This window comes from Cetorhinus maximus, chromosome 4 (genome assembly GCF_964194155.1).
Source record: "Cetorhinus maximus chromosome 4, sCetMax3.hap1.1, whole genome shotgun sequence".
Classification (NCBI taxonomy): domain Eukaryota; kingdom Metazoa; phylum Chordata; class Chondrichthyes; order Lamniformes; family Cetorhinidae; genus Cetorhinus; species Cetorhinus maximus.
The window spans coordinates 144035369-144062807 of record NC_135882.1 but is presented as its reverse complement, the minus strand read 5'-3'; the positions used below and the strand labels follow the sequence as shown (position 1 = coordinate 144062807).

Sequence of the window (27439 nt, the reverse complement as noted above, 5' to 3'; positions counted from 1 at the left end):
CTTTACAGCACTACTTGTGGGTCAGGGCCAACAAGCTACCCTGTAAACCCTGATACAATCTGTCCGATGCCCCATCTATAACCCCTGATCTCCCAAAGAATCCTCTGCAGTCACCAACCACCGTGCCACGTTTTCCCTGCCTCCACAATCACTATTGCCCACCCAACAACTACCTCCTGTTCTCCCTCCTTTACCATTAGGCCTATCTGCTCCTCTGCTGCATGTTTCTGCTGCAGATTTTTGTGCTCAACAGGCTCCCACATGTAATTTGTACAAATTTTTCCCACTAGTATGTTAAAAAAGCAGCAGTGAAAACTAAATATTTATTGCAATATTTCCATGGGTTAATATCAGTCCCCCTCAATTGCTATTGTACTCTCGCCTTGTTTTCACTAGTGAGTTTCAGAAAGTTTGAGAAACCCATGGGTGTGACGATAAATTTAAGTTTGTTGAAATATTTTTCCAATTGAATGATTAGCAAATGTTAATAGACAACCAACCTCTCCTGAGGGAGTTGTACGCAAGCAGCCTAATGTACCAGAGTTAAAAGGCAGGTTGGAGCTGGCTTCCCAACCCATTTGCATTTTTGTCGCTTTTCTGACCTGCAGTCAAACGCACACCCTCTTCCAGGTTAATTTTCCCTTTCTCCTTCTCTCTCTCTCTCTCTCTGTCTTACCTTCACTATCTGCTTGTTCTGGCTTTCTATCAAATGGTCAGAGGAGATCAAGATTCACTTCAGTGCACAAAGGTAATAATTTTAAATAGGCAGCGTATGAAAACATAAGAAGAATTACATTCCTAGACACTTTCTTAATTAAAGTGTTATTAATATGGTTGTTGTGTCTCTACATGTAGGCACTTTCTTTGCTTGGAATTGGTAAGTGAAAACCTTCTTACAGTTTGAGATCCTCTTTATTTGAAGGATTCACTTGTAACTGAAGCAATTCTGTAATATGATCTTGTCAAACCACTGGGCTAATTGTGGTGCGTGACTAACATCGACTGAGTGGCACAGATTAAGCATCAACCCTGGGATTTACACAAACTGTAAAGTATGCTTAAACCTTTCAAAATAAAAGAGACATTAATTTACCTGCTAATCAGAGATGTCTGTTATTTTACTGAGATCATAAAACAAGAAATGTATAATTAATAGACAACATCATCACACTACCAATTCTATTCTCATGTTAACATTTATTTTGGAGATATAAAATCAGTAAAAATATATACAAAATATCACAGTAGCACAGTTTTATGTGAATGTAGCAATTACTACTGTACTTTTCCCAGCTGATATAGACTGAGGTGAATGTCAAGAACCTAGGCTTCTCAGAAAGGTTCCCAAAAACCAAAACAACGCTCTCAACAAATGCTTCCTCTACTGCATGGCCGTTTTAAGTGAAATGGTGTATAGATGGCAGTTACACGATGGTAAGGCACGGGACATGAAATAAAACATGAAGAACAGAGTGAACTGGATGAGCTAATCAATCTGTTCCTGTTCCTACATCCCTGTAACATTGCCGCAATTAACTTTTAAAACATGTATGTTCACAACTGATAAGACTGCATATTAGCATCATCTTTCATTCCCTAGTTCTTCCTCTCTTCATGGAAGCTGGTTCTCAAATCAGAAATTCCCATCTAGGAATATTTGCATCTTTTGCCAAATAGAAAACTCAACAGGTGCCAAGTGTGGGATATGGTGGTGGTAGACATCATGGGTGGAATTTAACTCCTCTCCCCTCCCCACATAACCGGGTTTCGAGGTGGGGACCGCCATTTGATCAGGCGGGAGGGAGCAGGGTGGGGATCCCGCTGCCTCCCTGCCTCCGCTCCCCAGATAAGTCCAGGATGGAAAGGCTTGTCTTCCTCCTGAATGCCAATTGAGGACCTTGGTGGGACTTAAGCTTGGTGGGAGATAAGGTGGAAGAGTGGCACTAGGTAAATTGCTCCTTCTGTGCTGTAACTATTCTATGATTCCATAATTCAGAAGCCAGAACTGGATGAGTGCTGGTATCTCAGAGAGCTCTGGGGCTGGAGAAGATTACAGAGGTAGGGAGTGCCAGGGCAAGGGGGGGTTTGAAAATAAATATGAGAATTTTTTTAAAAAGAAGATGCTTGACTGCTAGCCAATGGAGATCAGGAAAGGAAGTTGGGTAGTCAGCGTTTAGTGGGAATAAGGTTGAGGGTGGGGCTTCTGGACAAGGAGAGCTCGGAGAGGGCGTGAGGGGACATAGGAGAGAGAATAGAAATAGATGCAAGCTCCTCAAGTTTACAGTTGGAGATGAGGATGGAGAAGGCAGGAAAGAGAGTTTAAGAATACAGTCTGCAATAGAGGAAAGAAACTAGGGTTTATCTTTGCATAGTGCTGTACCTACATGCTCCAGCCAGGTCTAGCTGTGAATGGCTGAACCAGTTGGTTGCTATATCCTTTCAAGTCAGTGTCTCCTGGACCTAGCAGAGTGGGGGTGGGTGCCCTACCAGTGAAAACTGCCAGGGTGTGAGAGAATAACAGTTATACTGGGGACTAGGGCACCAAAGGTAGAGATGACATTGAGCACATCAGTAGCTGGAGAAATGCTGTGGCAAATTAAGGGCCAAAAACTGTACTGTTGGGAATTTGGAAGTGTAGTTGTAAGTGAATTGTGGTGTAGTTTATTTTCCAGGCATGGATACTGAAGGAGGTAGGTAGGAGTAGGCATGAAAGTGGGATATGGATGGCAAGTGATACAAAGAAGTGATCAAATCCATCTGTGATTGATACAATGGGACCAACAAAGCCATGTGAAATGGCAAGGTCGAGAGGGTGGCCATGAATATGCATTGGAAAATTTACATGGCAGGGGCGATTTAGAGACGATAAGAGGTGACTGAAATCAGAGAGAGCATGATGACTTGAGATGGAAGTTGAAATCATGGAGGATGAGAAGTCATTTAGTACAGAGGCTGAGGGGAAAGCGGTGTAGATATCATAGAATGGTGAGAACACAGTGGCCATTCAGCACATCATGTCCATGCTGGTTCTCACCAAGATCCACTCCCCTTCTTTGTTCATAAGTGCACAGACATTCTGGAGGGAGATGTGTAGAGGACCAGTGGGAGCTGATTAACTGGGAGAGTTCACAGTGTCAGCGGTGGGAAGAGTGATTTGGATGGCAAGAAAACTGGCAAGAGTAGCCACCACTGGGAAGGAAGATCAATGAGAGAGTAGGATGGAACAGCTGTGGTTGCTGCTTGTAATGAGCCAGCACCAAGTGCCTCAATGAGCCCTGCAGAGAATGTCAAGCAAGACACAGGAGAAAGCCGTAAGCTTATCTAAGAGTGAGTCGTGTCTTTGAAGGTGACAAGAGAGTGGGAGTACTAAGGTTGGGGTGGGAAATTGCAAGATTGCAGTTTCTGAGAGGGGAGATGTGAAAGAACCATTTTGATAGTAAAAAGGGGTCTCAGAGGTATAAAGAGAATAGAAGTTTAAAAAAAAGAGTAAAAAGTGAAAATTGAGTGATAGGCTCAGCCCTGGAGTGGCAGCCAAAATGCACACACGCAAATCGACTCGGAAAGCTCAGGTTACATAGTTACATCAGTTACAAAATAAAACATGTCTTAAACATTTTATTAAACAAATCCTTTCGTAACCTCAACCTTTTGAGAAACAGGTGAGTGAATAGTTTGAAAATAATTTTATTTAATGTTTAATACCAGACAATGAAACCATAAGGCTATGAAAGTTATTACAAAAATATAACTTTTTCATTTTTAGAAAGAAAGAAAGCCTTCTTTTCCACTTTCTCACCAAATATTATTTTAAGGGAACATACTGGTCTCAAAATGACATTAAACACAAGAGACGCCCACAAAATGCAGAGGCTGAGCACCCATCTTACCAGCACTCTAAATGGGCAGCCTTAAATATACGAATTAGGAATGGGAGTAGCTGCTCGGCCCCTTGAGCCTGCTCTGCCATTCAATAAGATCATAGCTGATCTGATTTCTCCACATTCCCACCTACCCCCATAACTTTTCACCTCGAGTTGAAAATTCACCCCCCCCACCACCCGCCCCCCCGCCCCACCACCCCCCCCATTTGTCAGTTGACTGATCATTGTCCTCACTCATTTCCATACACATACACTTTCTATCAAGGGTCTTTGTGTTCACAAGCAGGGGCCCAAATTGGGCAATCAGGATATGTGTAACCCCTAATGGTGTCCCTCTTCTTCAGCTGAGATCAACTAATACAGCATGAACTAAGATCATATTGTGTGTGTTGTTCTTAGAAATGTTGAAGTTTCTAATTCTTCAGCATTGAATGATAAAAGTGTAAGGAAAGGGTTAACAGGCTGGTATGAGTTCAGAGCAGTGTTTGTAATGTGGAAACCGAATGGGTGCAATACTTGCTAATTATATTGATACTAGTTAATTGCAGTGATACCGCTGAACTGAATAGGACAATTTATGTTGAAATAGAAGTTCTTGTAATTCATTCACAGGATGTAGGAATTGCTGGCTAGACCAACGTTTATTGCCCATCCCTGATTGCCCTTGAGAAGGTGGTGATGAGCTTCCTTCTTGAACCGCTGCAGTCCATAAGGTCTAGGTATACCCACAGTGCTGTTAGGAATGGAGTTCTAGGATTTTGACCCAGCGACAGTGAAGAAATGGCAATATATTTCCAAGTCAGGATGGTGAGTGGCTTGGTTAATTTCAGCAAACTGATTGATGCCAGAAAGGTAATCACAGCTGGTAAGATGGGTGCTAAGCCTTTGCATTTTATGGACATCTCTTACATTCAATGTTATTTTGACCCCAGTATGTTCTCCGAAAATAATATGTGGTCAGAAAGCGGGACATGGAGAAGTGCTGATATGGCTAAGGCAATGCAAGATAACATGGGAATATGCTAATCATGCACCCAACTAACAATGCACATCCAGAAGAGGATTGTGCATAGGCTCTTTCAAAGACTGTATTCTGCATCTAAACTCCTGAAAAAGTCATGCACAGAAGGGTTCATGAAGGAAGATACATATCGATGGGAAGAGTCCCGGTGAACCAAACAGGTAGCTCTCAGTCAAAGATCACTCCTTAGTGACCTATGGTCATCTTAGATCAACCACCTGAGGGGTAACTGCATGATTTACATACAAATTAAAAGCAGGTATAGGCCATTCAGCCCCTCAAGCCTGCTCCGCCATTCACAAAGATCATGGCTGATCTGAGTAACTCCACATTCCCAACCCCCTGTAACCTTTGACACCCTTGTTAGTCAAGAATCTATCTACCTCTGCCTTAAAATATTCAATGACCCTGCCTCCACCGCTCTCTGGGGAAGACAGTTCCAAAGATTCATGACCCACTGAGAGAAAACATTTCTCCCTATCTCCGTTTTAAATGGGAGACCCTTATTTTAAATTTTGTTTCCTAGTTCTAGCCTCTCCCACAAGGGGAACATCCTTTCAGCATGCACCCTGGTCAAGCCCCCTCTAGATCTTCAATAGATCACCTCTCAATCTTCTAAAATCCAATGGATACAGACCCAGCCTGTCAACCTTTCCTCATAAGATAAAGCCGCCACCCCCAGGTATTAGTCAAATGAACTTTGAACTGTTTTGTTTAAAATTTTCAATTAACGTGCTGAATTTGATGTGAGATTGTGTCAATCATAATTCTCGATTTCTGAACTTGAGAAAGAGGTAAAATCATCTACAAAGGGAGAATGGTTATATTTTGTATGGCTTTAAGAATTTACTATTTAGCAGCTCAAATTGGCAGACTTAGTCAGTCTGTTTCTAACCAATGGTTTAGTTGCAAATTCTATGCATCATTTAATGACATTAAGTAAATGTCTCTAAATTCCATAACTTAAACTGATATATTATTATATCTGAGACTTCGCTGCTCATATTATATGGGAGCTGCAAATATCCATTGATATGGCGACCTACATTCTGTCTTGTTAATGCTGCAACCAACTGAAGCACTGCAAACAAAGCATTCCCTAACAACAGCAAAATGATCTCATCCCAATGCACCATCACCATATAAATGCCCAACTGAGGTTCTCCCCAAGTAAGAACTCAGCCATGTCAATGTGGGAATTAAAATTTAAAATAAATATGGTAGCACAGCAATGTCACCTCCTAGGTTCATTCACTTCCTGCTCTCTGATGAAATGGTCATACGTTTGCCAGCAATTCTGCGTAATGATAAAGCATAAGCATTTATAGGCATTGTGTATTAATGGTTGTGATTATGCTCTTCAGAATAGAGATTCACCTGCAATTCTGCACCATTTTCCTGGGTCGGAGCCTATATTGATACATGGGGGGTTCCCTATGGGATTGAACTAATAGCTCATTATTGGGCCCAAGAGAAATGTTTGTAGTGCTAAAGTGGGACCATGGCTGCAGCACTTTAAGAAACTGGGATAGAGTCAAATTCCCAAACATGACAGGAGAGATGAGAAAGAAAATGAGAAGGGCACACAAATATAAACAATTCAGAAGTGTAAGAACACTCATGAACATCTTTCACAACCTCACAAAGTCCCAAAGCAATTCAAAATCAAGAAAGCACTTTTGCAGTTTAATCACAATTGGTTTATAGGTAACCATGTTTGTACACAGAACAATCCCACACTGTTTCAGTGGAGAGATGAATGTTGACACAGGCAACTAGCTGCTTTTAGAATAATGCCAAGGGGCCTTTCACAATTATTCTGAACAGGCAGAAGGGGGATCTCAGTTTAATCATCTCATATAGAAACAGGCAGGTAATTAAAGGGTAATTATAAGCCACATGAGAGGAGCAACTGCAAGTCATGCAAAATGAGTTGACTGTTTCCAATGAATTTTCATGCAATATTTGAACTGCAGGAATTGTCTATGCCTTAAAGCTACACTGCTAACAATTGCCATTCAGCATGCACAGAGGATAAACTCTCTAGCTACTAGAGACTTCAGTAGCGATAGCAGAAAAATCCCATGATGCTAAATTAATATCTTAATTGAAAAGGAACCCCAAGGTGAAAAATTCAAGAGCAAGGTTTCATACCAGAAATAAAATGGAAAGATTTTGTTTTCCTCAAAGAAAATGTGAGGATACAAAATCTTGCTGTAGATATCTGTAAACTGGAAAAAAATCAAACAGTGCTTCATGGAATAAAGAAATCATATTGAAACACTGTAAATGTTGTTTTTCCAAGCTTCTCCCCTCCATCTCTCCTGCAGTCCTTGTTACTATCTTTCATAGGAAGTAGTCACTGATTTAAAAAAGGACATTTGAGCTTACTATTATAACACTGTATAGCTTTAAGTTTAATTTATATTTTGCATTTGGGTGTTAAGAAAGGTAAAACCTGGTGTTAGTTTCATTTAGAGGTTTTGTGAGCTGGGTGCCGGAAAGTCTGGGGCCCTGTTTGTGTGCATGCATTTTTAGTGAGGTTTTACAACTCTTGAAGTGAAGAGATGGGTTATCAAGGGGTTAGTAGTTTAGTGAAATTTTAAAAAAGTAGAAAAAACTGTTGTTGCCTAGCGACAGGGGTTCAAAGAGACAGGGAAACACAGAAGACCCGTCAGTTGTGTGTGTATACCAGAGAGTATAGGTAAAAGGTCTAATCTCTCTACTAAGAAATCCTGCAAACCAGCTATGCAACTGAGTTTAGGGAACTCATGTGTTTGCTCTGAAGTTGAAGTAATAGTGAGTTTAGATTGTGGTTTTTGAGTGTCTCAAGGAGAGATACAAACTGAAGAAAATTACCTAGTGAATGCTCATAAGTCTGCTGGAAGAAAACTGTTTGAAACTGAGCTAACCCAAGTGAGAAACCTTGGTGTTGAGACAGTGGTAAATCTTCACTGGGGTTTTGTGTCTGTAATGGTTGCTGGGATATAAGAAATAGTGTGAGTTTGAATCATTTTCTGGCACCTGTATTGAAACCTTTCCAACCATTTTGTCTTCTGTAATATTGTTCATGTTTTCTTGTTTAACAAACGTTTTGTTCTTAGTGTTAACAATATACTGGCAGACTCTTGTGAATGTGCTCAGTAACTAACCTCCATAGTTTCTAAAAAAAAACAAAGTTACGATCTACCAAGCTAGGTTTCACTCCGGGATCTGACTTGTCCAGTATTAACATCAGTTGGGATCATAACAAAGTGGGGGCTCTTGCAGGATTAAAGATCCTTGAATTTTTGGTGGGGTCTGTGAATCCTTGAAGAAACGAGTACGTGGAGGTACTGGGCATAGGAGCAAGATTTGCTGTGAAGCATATGACATGGGTTGGAATTCAAAAATTGCTTTGACTGTTGCTAAGAATTTTCTGAGGGTAGAAGATGTAAAAGTAGATTATTTGAAATCCTTAACTAAGGGCAGAATTTTCCATCCCTGTTGGCGTTGGGCATCATGGCGGGTGTGAGCGGACAATATGGCGGGAAGGCCAAAAATGGGGTTTCATGCCGTTGTGAAACCAGTCTGCGATCGTCTGCTCTGCATGTCAATCATGGGCCGCATTTCCCGCCACCAGATGTTGGGAACATCATTTTAATACATCTGCATATCATTATAAGCCCTGCTTACCGGAATCATCCCTGCACGGTGGATCAGCTGGGCATGTCGGTGCGTTTCACAACAGCATTTATAAGGCATGCATTTCAAAGGGAACTTGGAGGTGAGTGCTCACTAACGTTGCACAGCGCTCACGAGGGTCACCATTCGACTTCAAGGTTGAGGCGCCACACATTCAGGTGAGGGCACAGGCAAGTTGCTTTTCCTGGCTGGCTGACAGTATGGTGTCAGGGCAAGGGCTGCACTGCAGTTGGGGTGAGTTGGGGGACAAGGCAGCACCCCATGTGGCAAGTTGAGGAGGGCAAGGCAGCCTGGTCTGATAGTGCACAAGCACATCTGAGGGTGGGGGAGCGGGAGGGAAGTGGCCATGCATTAGGGAAACTTTGTACAAAGTGACCATTCTTCCACAGCAGAGTCAGTTCAGGTGCAGCCACATTGACATGCTTGGAGTCAGGCCTCTAGCTTATCTGCCCACTCAGCAATGCAGAGGCATGAAAGTGCCATCAAATGCTCTAGAGCTTTTCACCCCTTGGGCACAGACTGCAAACAAATGAGCGTTTTAGCGGACTACAGAACAATTCGACGGCTGGGCAAGTTGTACGATCTCCTTGCAAAAGCTGGCCATGGAGCAGTCACTGGTGGAGGCGCTTACAGCCCCTTGCAATGTCATCATTCAGGTTTGAACCAGCCTCCCCCATGGTTCAAGCTAACAGTACAGCCTTACAGTGTGGGTTAGGAGAATGCCTGCGCCTGAGCTGAGAGCACAGCATGCAGTCCAGTGGGCAAAGCTGCTGCCAATCGTTCAGGTGGACTCCGGCAGAGGTTGGTGGGGTTTCAGGCAGCCATGCAGCGCACTAAACTCTGGCCATCCAAGTGGTGCCCAACACTCTCTGGGATGCATTGAGGGGCCTTCAGACTTCACCAAGAGAGGTTCTTAGTGAACCTATGCTAAGCCAAGAGTCTCTCTCTCTCATCCTGCAGGAGTAGTACATCAGGAACATAGAGCCTGGTGACCTAGCTGTATGCCTCATGGCTTACAGGCAGTGGAGACAAAGGAAAAGAGAGGCACCAGGTTGGGCAGAGGGAGGAGCAGCATCCTTAAGAAGAAGGGGCGGCTGGGGCTCCCGCGCATGCCGCTGAAGAGTCATCGCTGGTCGGTGCCTTGCTAGACCCAGGGTGTATAGATGCCCATTGTCATTCCTGCAGATGACTGAGAACCAGTTTCGCTGAAGACTGCGCCTGTTCAGGGAACTGATTGGTCACATCTGCCAACTGCTGCAGGATTTGGCACCACGGGGACATGAAAGTGACAGCGCCGCTCAATTTTTACGCCAGTGGCTTCTTTCAGGGCTCCACAGGTGACCCCTGTGGGATATCACAAGCCTCCACACATAAATGCATCCATGAGGTCAGAAAGCTATCTTTGCGTAGGCATAAAACTTTGCGCATGTTACCCGAGATCAGGAAAGCCAGGAAGCAAGAGCACTGGGATTTGCCCAGATCTCAGGTTTCTCACAGGTGCAAGGTTCCATTGACTGCACTCACATGGCGCTCAGATCTCCGTGGCAACAAGCGGTCAACTACATAAACCACAAGGGTTTCCACTCGCTGAATGTTCCGCCAATGTGCGCCCACCACAAACGCATCCTACAGTTCCCAGGCCATGACTCCTACATTCTCAGTACGTCTCGGATCCCTGACATCTAAGGGTCCACAGATGGTGCAGGGATAGCTCCTCGGGGACAGGGGTTACCTGCAGAGGACGTGGCTGATGACGCCCATGTGGCGGCCTCAGAGTGCAGCAGAGCAAAGGTACAATGAGGCTCATGCTGCAACTTGCACTTTTGTGGAGCAAACCATCAGAATGTTGAAAATGAGGTTCCGGTGCTTCGACGTGTCTGGTGGAGCCCTGCAATACAGTCCACAGAGGGTGTCACACATCACTGTCACCTGCTGCAGCCTTCACAGCCTGGTGCTGCAACGGGGAGTGGAGCTGGCTGAAGAGGAAATGGAGGAGCTGCAAATCTCCTGCAATGAGGAGGACATCGATGGGGATGAGGGTGAGGAGGTCCTCGAAAGCTAGGGTGACAGCAATGAAACCATCGCACTAGCCAGATGTGGCAGGCATGCTCACGAGGCCCCCATAGCTGCTAGATTCATGGAGGATGATGGCAACATGCAGTGAGGAGACACCATAGATCCTCACATTGCATCTGTGAACATTTGAGTCCTGTTTGGCTGATGACGCCACACATACCCTCTGTGATAAAGCTCCTGTTATGGAGACACATCAGATGCCCATAATTCTCCACAAGGATTATAACAACATGGAGTGGGGACACTCCATAGATCCTCACATAGCTTATGTGAATGTCTGATTCCTGTCTGGCTGATGGCAGATCACTTGTGCTCTGTGAACAGGGTCATATCATGGAGATGCAGCAGGGAAACTTTAACTTCTTCTGATCCTATTGCATCCTTCATGAGCTATAGTCTTTAGGAACACACTGTTACCAGGCACAGAGGCTGATGATATGGGGGGCCTGCCGCACCTCAAAGGTGCTGAGAGCACACAGAGAGGATGATGGATCTGTCCAGTGACTGTGAAGGCGCACCATCAGTGTGCTGGGAAGGTTGCACAAAGCGCAGGGAAGAGGCCCTAGACTGAGACAACTGCTTTTATCTTACGCAGGAACCAAGGTTTCACATCTGAGTGACGCGAACAATGCTCATCAGAAAAAGGAGCCATAGGCAGGGAGACATTCTTGCGAATTTATTTACAATAGTGAATATTGTGTACAAGCGATTAACACCTGTGACCAGGCTGGGCAACTGAATCTTCTTAACCTTCCTAACCCTGCTGCTACATCTTGGTGCTCCCCCCGACATCCACAGCAGAGGTGGAGGCAGTCTGCTGACTGCTACACCCAGTCTGTGACGACATTGGCGGGCATAAGCAAGAAACCTAATGTAGAATTTACAAGAGAAAATAAATATTGTGGTGTTGTGGTCTTGATCACTGAAGTTTTAGAGAAAACGTTTGAAAATGTGAATGAAATCATGATTATGGAAGAATTCTGAAATAGTATTCCAGTAACCATTAAGGCTTATTTAGATGAGTGTCAAGTATCAAAGACCCGAGAAGCGGCAGTTTTGGCTGATACCTATGATATCTCACACAGACAGTTACCTGTGGGAAAATGGTCATATGGGAATCAACAAGGAAACTGGAGGAACAGAAAATCTGGGGATGGAAAAGGTACTAGTTCTAGGGAACAAACAGAATGAAGCTAAAATAATAAAGGAGATAGGTTAGAACCTAAAAGTTATGTAAGCAAAATAAAGTGTTTCCATTGTAACAAGACTAGACATACTAAAACTAATTGCTGGAAATTAAATGGGAGACTTATTGCAGTAGTAGGAATGCTAAAGGAATCCTCAGAAAAGCAGGAAAGGAAATGGGTATTAAAACTGTAGCAGTGATACAGGTGAAACATGTTCTCTCAGAATCTACTAGGAAGGAAGATATGGCGCAGGATATTCAAGAGAATTCTCCTTCAATTACTGCTAAAGAGGGTCAGGCTACCGGAGGTTCTGGATGTTTTCTCTCGAAGGGAGATGTGTTCCCTTATTCCTCCAACAAAATAAATAGACAAGTTATGGAACAGTTTAAAGATTTTGTTTATAAAGAGGGGTATTCCCTTATTCTTCTAATCAAGAAGGCAAACCAATAAAGATATTGAGAGACACTGGAACAAGTCAGTCACTGCTGATGATAAAATTTGTCTTCCAGAGGGGCTAATGAAGGAAAAAAAGGTATACACAAAAGGTATACACTGAACACATTATATAGAGTTGGATTAAAGAGTGACTTAGTCAGTGGAAAATTTGCAGTTGGAGTAGTGCATCAAATCCCTATAGAAGGAATTGATTTTATCTTGGGGAATGACCTGGCTAGTTCAAAAATATTAGCTTCACTGAGGGTGTTGGAACAACCAGTGGCAGTGAAAGAAACTGAAATGCTACAAGAGGAACATCCTGGATTGTTTCCTGACTGTGTCCTGACTAGATATCAGGCCCATAAAATTAGACAGGAAAAGGATGAAGCTATACAAAAGGACATGGAAATTCAGTTATCTGACACTATTTTTGAAAACTTAAGCAAAAAGGATGAAGGCAAAGAGAATAAGGCTGACATATTTAGCCCATCCCCTTTAGTAGAAATGCAACAGGTTGCTCCTGAGTTGAGAGAGCTATATCAAACAGCCTACTCAGAGACAGAACCAGAAGCAATACCTGAGTGCTATTATTTAAAATATAAAGTGCTAATGAGGAAATGGAGAGCACCTCAAATACCAGCCGATGAGGAATTGGCAATAGTTCATCAGGTGGTAGTTCCATTTGGGTATCGTAACAAAATTTTACGAGTGGCTCACAAAATTCCAATGGCAGGTCACTTCTGTATTATGAAGATGCGGGCTAAAATATTGAAACATTTTTATTGGCCAGAATTGCATAAAGATGTGGTTAAATTCTGCCAGAGGTGTCATGAATGAATTCCCTTTCCTTGACATACTAGTTGAGAAATCTGCCAGGGGATTCTGCACCAAGGTCTTCCGCAAGCCTACCTTCACTGGTCAATATATACATTGGGATTCTTACAGCTTCACACGCTATAAGATTGGCCTTATCTGCAACCTCGTAAATAGGGCCCAAGCCATTTGCTCACCATGCAAGCTTGATGCTGAAATTGGGCAAATCAAAGACACCCTGCGGGATAATGGCTACCCTGATCAGATCATTTTGCACTGTATATCGTGCAAACTCATGAATGGGCCTAAAACCATCGCTTTCAGCCTTGAAAAGTGCCCAGTCTACCTCAGATTACCCTGGAAGGGCAAGGTATCTCAAAACTCTGAGCGACAGGTGAAGCTAGCTGTTTCACGCTGCTACTATGTTGTAGTAACACGAGTGGTATTCGCCACTAACAGGATGCAGCCGCCAAGCCAAAAAGATGTTCTGCCTATTACACAAATGAGTAAAGTGGGTATGTGAATTTCAGTGCCAGTGTGATGCTAGGTATGTAGGCCGTGCTTCCCAAAGATTGGCGGATCGTATCAAACACCACGTCCCTTCTGCCATTTGCAACAGGCAAGGTACAGACTGTATCCAACTAGCCCATGCTTGCAAAACTCAAAACACAGTGTCCAACATTAGATGTGATTCCTCAATTGGACAACATTTGCTAAATAATCCTCATTGTGCTAAAAATTACGCTGACAACCAATTTAAGATAGTCAGTCAGGCTCGCATTGTGGCACAGTTTTGTGTATTGGAAGCTACATATATTATACACAGGGCCCTGTTCTTTGCAGACAGAAAGAACATGGGCCTGAATCTTCCATAAATGATGCGTGGTGACATCGGGCATGCATCCCGATGTCACCGCGCATCATTCCGATCTTCAGTTCGGCGGGCACACACCGGAGATGGCTGCGGGCCAGTCAAACTGTCAAAGCCTGTTAGGGCCATTAATGACCTAAATGAATTGATTATCTGGGCTGCCCATCCAACATTAAGGTTGGCAGGCGAGCAAAGAGCCCAGGCAGCCTTCGCATTTCTCATGAAATCTCATCCACAGGCGGGATGAGGTTTCATGAAGGCTTTATAAATTAAATTAAATTTTTCATTAAAATACTGTCGCATGAGGGGACATGTCTGAATATTTTTTTTAATTCTTATTTCAATTTTTCACAATTAAATTAATCTCCCTGAGGCAGCTCCGTGCCTCAGGGAGATATCTGCGCTTTTTCATGCGCATGTGAGAAAGAGTGCAGGCCCCGACTCTCCCTCCTCCCCCCACCCGCACAAGTAGCGCTGAGCGCTTCTGGGTGCGCGTCACGCTGGGCGGGCCTTAATTGGCCCACAGCCAATCGCAGGCGGCGATCGGCTCCACGCCCATTCCTGAACAGCCCGCCCAACATGGAGAAAATTCTCCCCGTGTACACATATTGTGCCTGTTTCAGCTAAACAAAACAATTGATACCCATTCGCTGGTTCATTCCTCAAAACATTACCTTGACCAATCAGAGTCAAGCTGCCTGCTTTAAATTTCAAACATGCTTGGCAGTTAACTGTCAATCACCATTAACTGGTGTATTCTCCATGGCAATGCCTCTGCCAATCAGAATTTACTTGCCAACCACTCTCTTCTCATAAAGTAAAATTGTTGCTTCCCCTGACATTGATATTCTTGCAATTGTCCTGAGAAGTACAAGATGAAAAGCTTTGACAAAATGTCTTTTTTCAGCAATATTCAAATTCTGTACTGCCAAATGACCATTTGATTAGAAGATTATATTGAGAAGATTGGACAAGCAAAGTTTGTTACAAATATTGATTTATTGAAGGGATATTGGCAAGCCCTATTGTCAAATACGGCCAAAGAAATATCAGCTTTCATAACCCCAGATGGACTTTATCAATGCAAAGTTATGCCTTTCAAAATGAAGAATGCAGCAGCAACTTTTCAAAGATTAACCAATAAGGTCATTGAAGGATTATGCAACTGCGTTGTATATTTGATAATTTGGTTGTGTTCAGCCAAATCTGGGAGGAATATTTACAAAAATTGGATGAATTGTTTGCTCAGTTACAAGGAGCCAATTTCACCGTAAACTTGGCAAAAAGTGAATTTGCCAAAGCATCAGTGACTTATTTGGACCACTCTGTGGGACAAGGCCAAGTATAACCTAGAGTAGCAAAAATAGGGCTATTTTGGATTTTCCAGTACCTTAGACAAAATGAGAGATTCTGCAGTATATAGGCATGAATGGATTCCATTGGAAGTTGGTTCCGAATTTCAGCACTGCAGTGGATCCCCTGACAAGATTGTTAAAGAAAGGCAAGAAATTTAAATGGACAGAGGAGTGTCAAAGTGCCTTTGCAAGCTGTATTGACTATTGCACTAATTTTAGCAGCACCAAATTATGCTAAACCATTTAAACTGGCGGTTGATGCCAGCAACATAGGTGTCGGTGCCGTTTTATTACAGGAGGATGAAATGGGGATCAAAAGACCAGTCAATTACTTTTCTCAAAAGTTAAATTCTTGCCAGCAGAAATACTCAACTGTGGAAAAAGAGACTTTGAGTTTGTTGTTTGCTCTACAACATTCTGGAGTCTACATATCCAACAACTCTGCAGGGACTTTTATTTATACAGATCATAAACCGTTAATCTTTTTTGCAAAGTTTCCTACCAAGATCCCGAGACTATTTCATTGGAGTTTAATGCTACAACCATACAATTTAAAAATCATTTATGTCGCGGGAAAAGACAATATCATACCAGATGCTTTATCAAGAGCAAATATGAGGAACCAGAATGTTGTGATCAAAATGGACTTTGTAGAATATGATTTATGGTATATTTTATGTTTACATTGTTACTGCTAGAGTAAAATGAGTATAAGTAAAATAGAGATAACGATAAGAGATTGTAATAGAAAACGAAAATGCCTCTTAAAGATATCTTTTCATTTATTTTCTGCAGGGATGTGTTAGAAACAATGTATAGCTTTAAGTTTATATTTTGTATTGTGAAACCTGGTGTTATTTTCATTTAGAGGTTTTTTATAAGCTTTGTACCAGAAAGTCTGGGGCCCTGTTTGTATACATGCATTTTTAATAACGTTTTACAACTCTTCAAGTGAAGAACTGGGTTACCACAGGGTTAGTAGTTTAGCAAAGTTAAAAAAAATACATGAAGTAGAAAAAACTATGTTGTTGCCTAGTGACAGGTGGCTGGAGACACACAGAGAGACAGCGGAATACAGAAGGGTGGTTAGTTAGTGTGTGTATACCAGAGAGTGCAGGCAGGAGGTATAATCTCTCTACCAAGAAATCTTGCAAGCCAGCTGGGGAACTGAGTTTAGGAAACTTGTGTTTGCTCTGAATTTGAAGTAATAGTGAGTTTAGGTTGCAGTTTTTGAGTGTCTCAGGGAGAGATACCAACTGAAGAAGCACATATGGTAAATGCTCAGAAGTCTGTTTGAAGAAAACTTTGAAACAGAGCTAACCCAAGCAAGAAAACTTGGTGTTGAGACAGTGGTAAGTCTTCACTGGGGTTTTGTGTCTGTAATCGTTGATGGCATAAAAGAAATAGTGTGAGTTCGAATCATTTTCTGGCATCTGTATTGAAATCTTTCCAACCTTTTTGTCTAGTGTAATATAGTTCATTTTTTTTTGTTTAATGAACATTTTATTCTTTGTGTTAAAGTATACTGGCAGACTCTTGTGAATGTGTCCAGTAACTGACCTCTACAGTTTCTGAAGGAAAAACAGTTAGGATTTACCAAGCCCAGGTTTCACTCTGGGATCTGACTTGTCCAGTATTAACATCAGCTGGGATCATAACATTACCCCTATAATTCACATAACCTAGCATTCCTCAGTTGGTGGAACATCTAGCACTGTATTGAAAGATTGTGGGTTCAAGCCTCACTCCAGGGTGTAAGTGCATAGTCTAGAACAATGGCCCATGGGGAGGGTGCGAGGAATATGGCAACATGGGGAAAACCTGAGAAGGCCATGGATGAGGAGGTCTAATTTTGATACATTCTTCTCTTTCTCACCCGATAGCTGGTCTAACTGACAGGTGGGCCAGCTGTTTGTATGGAAAACTAGTGGCAGGTAGCTGAAGCCAGGGTACGAGGGGGATAGGGCTCAGTAATCAGGATCAGGGAGGAAGCACAAGGTCAGGTGGGAGTAGTTAGGGAGACAGTGTAGGAAAGAGAAGCCATCATAGAAGGGTGGGAGAGAAGTCGGGAAAGAGAGTTCATGGCTTTATGGTGGGGTAAGAGAGGACATCCCAGAGGGAGCAAGATATCAGGGCTGGGAAAGAAGACAATTACAAGAGGCGGAAGGACAGAGATTGAGGTTGGAGTTGGAAAGGTCATTGATTGAGGCAGGGAGTGGGTGGGGGGGAGAGAGAAGTTGCAATCAGCTGAGGGGAGGCCAGAGGCTTCCTTATGGAGCCAGGAAATGCACTCCTACTCCTTCTGGTCCACAAGAGTGTTCTAAAAAACACCTTCTTGAGCCAGCAGCTCCCACCTTTCTTTTACTGACAGGTTTCCTCAGGCAATTACACTGTGGCAGCCTGCTTTAAATATGCTAACGATGTGTCCTATCTCTCAACAGCGTGCTCATTCCATTTCCCAGATTTCTGCTCTCACCTCTTCCCTTCCATCCCTGAACCACAATAGGATTCCCCTTGCCCTTATCCACCTGTCTCCGCATCCAATTAATCAACCTCAGCCATTTCCACCATTTCTAGGCTGACACATTAACAAATACAGCCTCTCCTCCTCTACCCTTACAGCATTCTGAAAAGACCATTCCCTCCAGACAGCCTGATTCACTCCACAACCATCCCCAACACCCCCTCACCTTCACATGGCAGCCCTCCATGCAAACACATGGGGTGCAACATCTCCCCTTTTACTTCCTCCCTTCTCACCGTCACAGGCCCCAATCACTCCTTCCAGGTCAAACATCAATTTACATGTACTTCTTTTAATTTAGTATACTGTATTCGCTGCTCACGGTGAGGTCTCCTTTGCCTAGCAAAGACCAAATGTAGATTCAGTGACTGCTTTGTGCAACACTTTTGCTCAGTCTGCAAGCATGACCCAAGCTTCCAATCATCTGTCCTCTTAATTCACTGCCCCACTCCCACACTGATCTCTTACTTCTAGCCTCCTCCAGTGTTCCAATGAAGCTCCACTCAATCACAGACCTTTTCCTTTTTGTTTTTCCCCCACCCCCTCCACCCCCTCACTCCGCCTCCATGCTTACTTATAAACTGTTAAATCTCTAACTAGGATCTACATGAGGCCATTTAGCCCTTTGAGTTTGTGCCAGCTCTCTGCAAGTGCAACAGCTGCTAGTCCCACTCCCCTGCCCTTTCCCTGTAGCCCTGAAAATCGTTTCTTTCAGATAATTATCCAGTTCCATGTTGAAAGCCATGATACTATCTGCCTCCACCACACTCTCAGACAGCATACTGCTCGCTGCCCATTAACAAATACAATTCCTGACAAGAGTCACTAGATGCCAATCATGAACACTTAACAACCAACACCCACTTCAGTCCTCCAAAGTCCAGAGTGTTGGAGTTCATTGCAATACACATACTGTTGTGTGGAGCCTTTTTGGTCATGATCAAGTGGTGGTGGAGATGTGAGGATCAATAAGTTTGAACTGTTGCATTATGCACCAGGCTACAAATTAATTCATCCATGCACAGTCGAGAATAGTCATTATTCTTCTGTTTATAAATCTGGTAAAACAAACTAAAAAAAATACTAACGGTTCAGTAGGTACATACACTGTTAGTGTAGAACTTGCCACACACATCAAGGAGATCCAGATTTACTCCTGAGTGAGTGAGATCATTGCAACTAAAATATCAGCATGGGCATGAACAACTGGCTTTGGTATCTTTAGCTTAGGTCAAGCAGGTCAGAGTTTCAGCTCCCAATTGCTATCCAACCACTCTTGTTAGAATTACGTGTGGATGTGCATCAAGTGAAAACATGATTGGGCTTGGCTGTAATAAAAACAGGAAATGCTGAAAATACTCAGCAGGTCAGGCAGCATCTGTGGAGAGAGAAACAGATAATGGGTTGGATTTTACTAGCCCTCTGGAGATGGGCTGGGAGACGAGAGGCCTTGGAAAAAGGCAGCGGAATGTGTTGGGAGCTTCCTTCTGCTGCTTTTTCTGCTGCTTTTCAGCCTTCCTGCTGGAAAGGGATATTAACAGCGATAGGGACCTGAGAGGCAAAGTCTCCCACTGGCTGGAGGAGGGCAGCCAATTAATTGGACAATAGAGAGTCACTTCCAGCCCCACCGACATTTTACCACCATCAGGAGGGGAGGGGAGGGGGGGGCTCTCCTTTCCGACTGCCCCATGGAAATGGCCGCCCCCACAATTCTGGCATCACTGCTAAGTGTGCACTCCCCCAAACCCACCCCACCTTCCGGGTCTGCCCAATAAAAAAAATGCCTGGCCTTCCAGGATGTCTAAGCATAAAGGTGCTCTCTTCTTCCAGCTGTAGCTCAGCAGCAGCCATCGGTGACACTGCCAAAGCTGACAAGCTGCCTGCCCTCTGATTTAACCAGCAGCCCTGGGAGGCAGGCTGCTGTCCTCAACTGGACAGTGGTCTCAGCAGCAGCCTTTTAATTGGCTGCCACCAGTAAAATGCCCTCGTGGTGTTGGGTCTCACTTTCAGTCTGGACAGCAAGACAACTTACGTTTTGGAAAAAATTCTAACCAATGTTTCACATCTCTGACCTTCCATCAGACTTCCCATCAGAAGCCAGTCAATATTTGCGAAAAAACAGGTCAAAATGTTTCTGGTAACATTGATCAGATTGATAACTTTCCATGCTTGCTTTTTGTATTAGCCTTAGTTATGATGGCCTCAACCATCAAATAACCTGCTGATAGTCACTGTTACACTGTCACATCAAGCATGATACTCATCCCAGCAAGGAGTCAACACTTCAGGAAGAATGCAAATCAGTATTGAAATATATGAGGTTATTTATATCTGCTTTGAAATAGCAATTGGCCTAGATCTTCCAATCTCCAAATGGTTGCACCCAGAGGTACCTCGGACTGGGAGACCCCTCAGAAGTCCTAACGCAAGGACTCTGCGGGAATTACCCAGGAAGTTTCAACATCTGTTGGGAAATTCCCCTGCATCCGGAACACTCCAAAAAAAGTCTCCGATTCTGAGATAGAGTTGGAGATTTCGGATAGTTCCAACTCAATTACATGGATAGTTAGCCAGGAAATGTTAGACAGGGAAAAACCATGTCAAACTTCTAGGTAACTGTATAACTGACGCCCCCCACCCCTGACTCCCCATTGATCCCCCCCACTCCCCACTGACCCTCCGATCCCCCCCGACGCTCCAGCTACCCCCAACTGCCCCTGACCCTCCAACCTCCCCTCATCCCTCCGGCTCCCTCTGACTCCTCTCGACCCACCGACTCCTCTCCGACCCTCTGACTCCCACCTACCTTCCGACTCCACCGACCCTCCGCCACCCCCTGACCCCTGCCCACAACCCAGCCTGACACAACCTCACCACCCTGCCACCTATCACCCTGCCACCCTTCCACCCTACTTAGCTGACACCCTATCCATCCTACCACCTACCACCCTGCCATCCTACCCATCCTGCCACCTTCCACCATACCCACCCTTTCACTCTACACAGCAGGCACCCTACCCACCCTCCAAGCCTACTTACCCTACTCACTTGCCTCACTCACACTCATTCACTACCACAGTGAAAAGTTATTTAAACATTCCAAAACTTTTCACTGTGTTAGGTGAATGAAGACTTACCAAAATACAGCAGCTAATGCTATAAAAAGGGGGTGTGGCGTGGCTTGGCTTGGCTTCCCCCGATTATCCTGTACTACGAAGAAGGACTTCCTGAATAGGTATGCTCCGCATTTCTGAAGAGATTCAGTTTGAAAGTCCAGAACAGGAGTGCTGTGTAAAAAAAGAAATGGAGAGATTGCCAGTGCACACGGAAGATTTGGCCCATTATTTATTAGATCAATACTTAGTCAAAGCCTTATAGGCCACAAAGCCGGCCACATATTTCACATATATGCCAGCATCCACCACAATGAAATAAAATGCCAAGCATCCTGAACTAATTAGACTGCACACGAGCTAGCTCTGCGAATTGAGAAAGAAACACTACAAATGCTGAATTATTGAAATTAAAACAGAAAATGCACAGTAAGCCAGTCAGTATTTGTGAAAAAATAGGTCATAATGTTTTGGGTAACATTCATCAGACTGATAAATTTCCAAGCTTCCTTGCCGCATAATTAGGGCAAATTATCTGGGGCAGTGCATCATCCCATTAAAAACCCCATAAATTTCTACAGTTAGCACATACAGTGCAGTTCACTGCCTGGGATCAGCAATTTTGCAATGTTAGCTCCCAGGAGTTATTAATATAGTCAGTTCTGAATGGATCTGTGCAGTAACAAACCACTTGTTTAACAAACCACCTGTCTAAATATAAATCATATTGCAAACCAGAACAAACTGCAAAATATATGATGATGTGTTTTATTTTGTGCTAACTTCCACAAAATAAGATGTATAATTACAAAACTCGACATCTGCTTGGGCAAGGGAGGGGTGATGTTCTGTTCAGAAAACTGATCAAGAAAGCCGTGACACACGGAGAACCGTACTTGCCATCATTAGTTATCCTCTTTTACTTAACAACGGGATTCAATTTTTATTGAAGAGGCAAACCCCACAGTGCAGGACATCCATCAAGGTTGAAAAGAGTGGGAGAGAACAGAAATAGTACTTAGTTGGCATAAATCATGGGTTTTAAATGCCAGCAAACAGAAGAAAGGGAAGAGAGAAGGAGGTAAGGAGTCCTCCAATCCTGAGGAGGAATGATTTAGAGTAGGAGAGGATGCAATGAATCTGGAATTCAATGCAAGATTCTGGGAAGTGGGGAGAATGTGCAACAGTGCTTTTTTGGAGTTTAGGAGAAACAAGACAGTTGCAATCAGGAAAGCAATCATAACAACAACAACTTATATTTATAGAGCACCTTTATTGTCATAAAAAGTCCCAAGGCATTTCATAAGAGCATTATAAAACATAATATGACACCGAGTCACATAAGGAGATTTGAGGTCAAATGACCAAAAGTTTAAGGAGTGTCTTAAAGGAGGAAAATAACATAGAGAGTTGTAGGGAGGAAATTCCAGATTTTGGGCGTCCAGCTAATGATGGAACAATTAAAATCAGGAGGCTAAAGAGGCCAGATTTAGATGGGTGCAGATAAGGGGAGGCAATGGCGTAGTGGTAATGTCACTAGACTAGACTAGTAATCCAGAGACCCAGGGTAATGGCCGGGTTCAAATCCCTTTAATTGGAATTAGAATTTAATAAAAATCTGGAATTAAAAGTCTAATGATGATAATAAACCATTGGAAAAACCTGTTCACTAAAGTCCTCCAGACACTGCTTGCAATAAATGCTGGCCTAGCCAGCGACACCCACATCCCATGAATGTAAAAAAAAATCTCATGGGGTTGTGGGGCCAGGAGAAAAGATAAGGAGTGGTGAAGCCATGAAAGGTGAGAATTTTAAAATCAAGATGTTGCTTAATCACAAGCCAATGTAGGTAAGTGAGCATGGGAATGGGAATTAGTTAATGCGAGTTAAGGCACGGGCAGCAGAATTTTGGATCATCTCAAGTTTACAGAAGGTAGAATGCCCAGCCAAGAGTGTGTTAGAATAATGAAGTCTAGAGTAACAAAGGCATTTCAGCAGCAGATGAGCTGTTACAGGGGCAAAGACAGGCGATGTTACAGAGGTGGAAATAGGCGATGTTAGTGAGACGCAAATATATGGTTGGAAGCTCATCTTGGGATCAAACATGACACCAAAGTTGCAGACTGGAATAAGCTCAGGCTGTTGCCAGAGAGAGGGATTGAGTTGGTAGCTGGGAAATGAAGTTTGACCGAAAACAATGGCTGGGATTTTCCAGTCCTGTCGTGGTGGGACCCATCGCGGGAAATTCAGCATCCCAGCCAAAAGTCCATTGACTTTCAGCAGGAACGGATGATCCCAGCAGAAGGCGGGGCTGGAAAATCCCACCTGATGGCTTCAGCCTTCCCAATATTTAATTGCAGGAGATTTCTGCTCATCCTATACTAGATGGCGTATAAGCAGTCTGATAATTTAGCACCAATGATTCGAGAGTTGAGAGAGGTGGTGGTGAGGTACAGCTGGGTGTCATCAGCGTACATGTGAAACCCATGTACTTTCAGAAGATGACACCGACTGGCAGCATGTAGTTAAAGAGACAAAGATCCTTGGGGGACACCAGAAGTAACACTGTGGGAGTGAGAAGAGAGGCTATTGCAAGTAATGCCCTGGCTATGATTACAGAGGTAACAATGGAATCAGGTGAGTGGTGTGCCACCCAGCTGCATGAAAGTGGAGAGGTGTTGGAGGAGGATGGAATGGTCAACTGTGTCAAAGGCTGCAGACAGGTTGAGAAAGCAGAGGAGGAAAAGTTTATTTTTCTCACAATTGCAGAATGCCACTTCTGACTTTGATAAGAGCTTTTTTCTATTCTTTCACAGGTTGTGGGCAGCGCTGGCTAGGCCAATATTTATTGCCCATCCCTAATTGCCATTAAGAGGGTGGTGGTGATCTGCCTACTTGAATTGCTCCAGTCCATATGGTGCAGGTACACCCACAGTGCTGTTAAGGAGGGAGTTCCAGGATTTTAACCCAGCAACAGTGAAGGAATAGTGATATAGTTCCAAGCCAGGATGGTGTGTGACTTGAAGGGGAACTTGCAGGTGATGGTGTTCCCATACATCTGCTGCCCTTGTCCTTCTAAGTGGTAGAGGTCATGGATTTGGAAGATGCTCTCAAAGGATCTGCTGGAGTTGCAGCAGTGCATCTACTGTTGCCGCTGTGCATTGGTGGTGGAAGGATTGGATGTTGAAGGTGGTGAATGGGGTGCCAATCAACTGGGCTGCTTTGTCCTGAATAATGTCAAGCTTCTCGAGTGATGTTGGAGCTACACTCAGCCAGGCAAGTGCAGAGTATTCAATCACACTCCAGACTTGTGCCTTGTAGATGGTGAACTAGCTTTGGGGAGTCAGGAGGGGAGTTACTTGCCACCAAATTCCCAGCCTCTGACCTGCTCTTGTCACCATAATATTTATATGGCTAGTGCAGTTCTGTTTCTGGACAATGGTAACCCCCAGGATGTTGATAGCGAGGGTTTCAGCAATGGTAATACCATTGAATGTCAAGTTGAGATCGTTGGTTTCTTTCTTGTTGGAGATGGTCATTGTCTGGCACTTTTGTGACATGAATTTACTTGTCACTTATCAACCCAAGCCTGAAAGTTGTCCAGGTCTTGGTGCATATGGGCACAGTATCTGAGGAGGCATGGATGGTGCTGAACATTGTGCAATCATCAGCAAACATACCCACTTCTGACCTTATGATGGAGAAAAGATCATTGATGAAGCAGCTGAGGACACCACCCTGAGGAACTCTGCAGTGATGTCCTGAAACTGAGATGATTGACCTCCAACAACACATCCATCTTCTTTTTTGCTAGGTATGACTTCAACCTGTGGAGAGTTTTCCCCCTGATTCCCATTGACCCCAGTTTTGCTAGGGCTCCTTGATGCCACACTCGGTCAAGTGTTGTCTTGATGTCAAGGGCAGCACTCTCATTTCACCACTTGAGTTCAGTTCTTTTGTCCATGTTTGAACCAAGGCTGTAATGAGGTCAGGAGCTGAGTGGCCCTGGCGGAATCCAAACTGAATGTCAGGGAGCAGGTTATTGCTGAGTAAGTGCCACTTGATAGCACTCTTGATGATCCCTTCCATCACTTTACTGATGATTGAGAGTAGACTGATGGGGCAGTAATTGGCCGGGTCAGTTTGCCCTGATTTTTGTGTACAGGATATACCTGGGCAATTTTTCACATTGCCAGGGATGCCAGTGTTGTAACTGCCACTGCAACAGCTTGGTTGGGGGTGCAGCTAGTTGTGGAGCACAAGTCTTCAGTGGTACTGCCAGAATGTTGTGAGGATCCATAGCGTTTGCAATTTCCAGTGCCTTCAACCGTTCCTTGCAATCATGTCAAGTGAATCGAATTGGCTGAAGACTGGCATCTGTGATGCTGGGGACCTCCGGTGGAGGCTGAGATGAATCATCACTCAGCACTTTAGGCTGAAGATTGTCTCAAATGCTTCAGCCTTGTCTTTTATACTGATGATCTGGGCTCCCCATCACTGAGGATGGGGATATTGGTGGAGCCTCCTCCTCCAGTTAGTTGTTTAATTGTCCACCACCATTTACAACTCGATGAGGCAGGACTAACAGAGTTTAGATCTGCTCCGTTGGTTGTGGAATTGCTTAGCCCTGTCTATCGCATACCGCTTCCATGGTTTGGCATGCAAGTAGTCCTGTATTGTAGCTTCACCAGGTTGACACCTCATTTTTAGGTATGCCTGGTGCTGCTCCTGGCATGCCCTCCTGCACTCTTCATTGAACCAGGGTTGGTCACCCACTTGATGGTATTGGTAGAGTGGGGGATATGCTGAGCCATGAGATTACAGATTGTGGTTGCATACATTTCTGCTGCTGCTGAATACCCACAGTGTTTCATGGATGCCCAGTTTTGAGTTGCGAGATCAGTTCGAAATCTATCCATTCAGCACGGAGGTCACACAACATGATGGAGGGTATTTTAAGGAACATATCTTTTTATTTCTGTTAGACTATTGCGAATAATATATCTTTTTATTTTTTGTTGGACTGTGGGTTAGAATTACAATGGCTGCAGGTTGAAAGACATATCCACTGGAACAGGATGAGAAATATATACAATGTTGCAGTCCTGGAACAGAGTGTGCCATGAAAGACAGGATGGTGCCGGAAAGGAGTCCTGGGCCAAGGGAGCTGCCTGACAACAGCATTTTAATTGGCTCCTGACCAGGTTTTGTGTGAGAAGCAGTGCAGCTGAATAGCTCCTAGCCTGAAAGGAACAAGGCCTAAAACCTCTTTCTCCTGTGCTTGGAAGATTCCAGTAATTCCACAATAAGCTAGCTGGCTTTTTCTCCTCATATCTCTATAACCTGCTCTCTCTCTCTCGCTCTCTCTGAAAACCCCTGTCAAGAGGTAAAGGGGAAAATCACTGTTAGGGACATGGAAAGGCATGTACTCAACCAGTGAACTAAGGACTGAAAGTGCTGGAAGACCACCTCGTGTCATCAACAAGAACTGGAAGAAATTTGGAAGACATTGATCAAAATCAAACTATCGAATCCTGTACTCCAGAATTGGTGCTATTGAACTGTTTTATACAACTCTTAAAATCCACGTTTTTGTGTGTCTTATGTGTCTTGTATGTGTGTGTATAGGGATTTAGTGGGGTAGAGACTAAGTTATAGTGTTAGAAATCAGCAGTTCATATTTCTTTCTTTTGCCACTGGCTAACAACAGTTAGTTCAATAAACAGTTATTTACTTATTAAGTTTACAAACCTGGTGCTCGTATTCTGTTACCTAAATTAAACAGTTAGGTAGAATTGGGGCAATCTGGTGGTTTGATCAAAGTTTTTCACATTTGTTGTGGCTCAGGGACCTTGGTATTGCCGTGCACTATGCCTAGTGGGTCGTGACTGGGGATATGTGAAGACGGGACTTTGTCTCCACAAGGACTGTGTAGTGATCACTCCTACCAATGCTGCCACGGACAGCTGCATCTGCAACAGGTAGTTTGATGAGGATGAGGTCAAGTAGGTTTGCCCTCTTGATGGTTCCCTCACCACCTGCTGTAGACCCAGTCTACCAACTACATCCTTTAGGACTCGGCCAGCTCGGTCTGTAGTGGTGCCACTGAGCCACTCTTGGTGATACCCAGAGTACATTCTGCGCCCTTGCCACCCTCAGTGCTCCCTCCAAGTGGCATTCAACATGGAAGAGTATTGATTTATCAGCTGAGGGTGGGCGGTAGGTGGTAACCAGCAGGTTTCTTTATCCATGTTCATGGGGTCCAGAGTCAGTTTCAGTGTTGTGGCTGGGGCGAAAACTTGATGGAGGAATTCAAACAAGGAATGATAGGAATGATAAAACAGAGATGAGAAACTGGAATGTGATGCAGAGAGGGAGACTAGCCTAAAGATGAAAGACCATGACAAGCTTTTGCAATTTAACTTTGTTTGGAGTGTGAGGGAGGAATGCTGTCCTGCTCTGAAGCATCTAATTATTCA

At 43.8% G+C, this 27439-nt stretch overlaps 1 long non-coding RNA gene across 1 annotated transcript; it reads left to right on the top strand.

The window, feature by feature from the left end:
* Positions 1-699: 699 nt before the first annotated feature.
* Positions 700-26588, top strand: LOC144679370 (uncharacterized). Its single transcript, XR_013576335.1, has 3 exons — positions 700-748; positions 856-877; positions 25995-26588. It is a non-coding gene; the product is annotated as an uncharacterized LOC144679370 (long non-coding RNA).
* Positions 26589-27439: the final 851 nt, after the last annotated feature.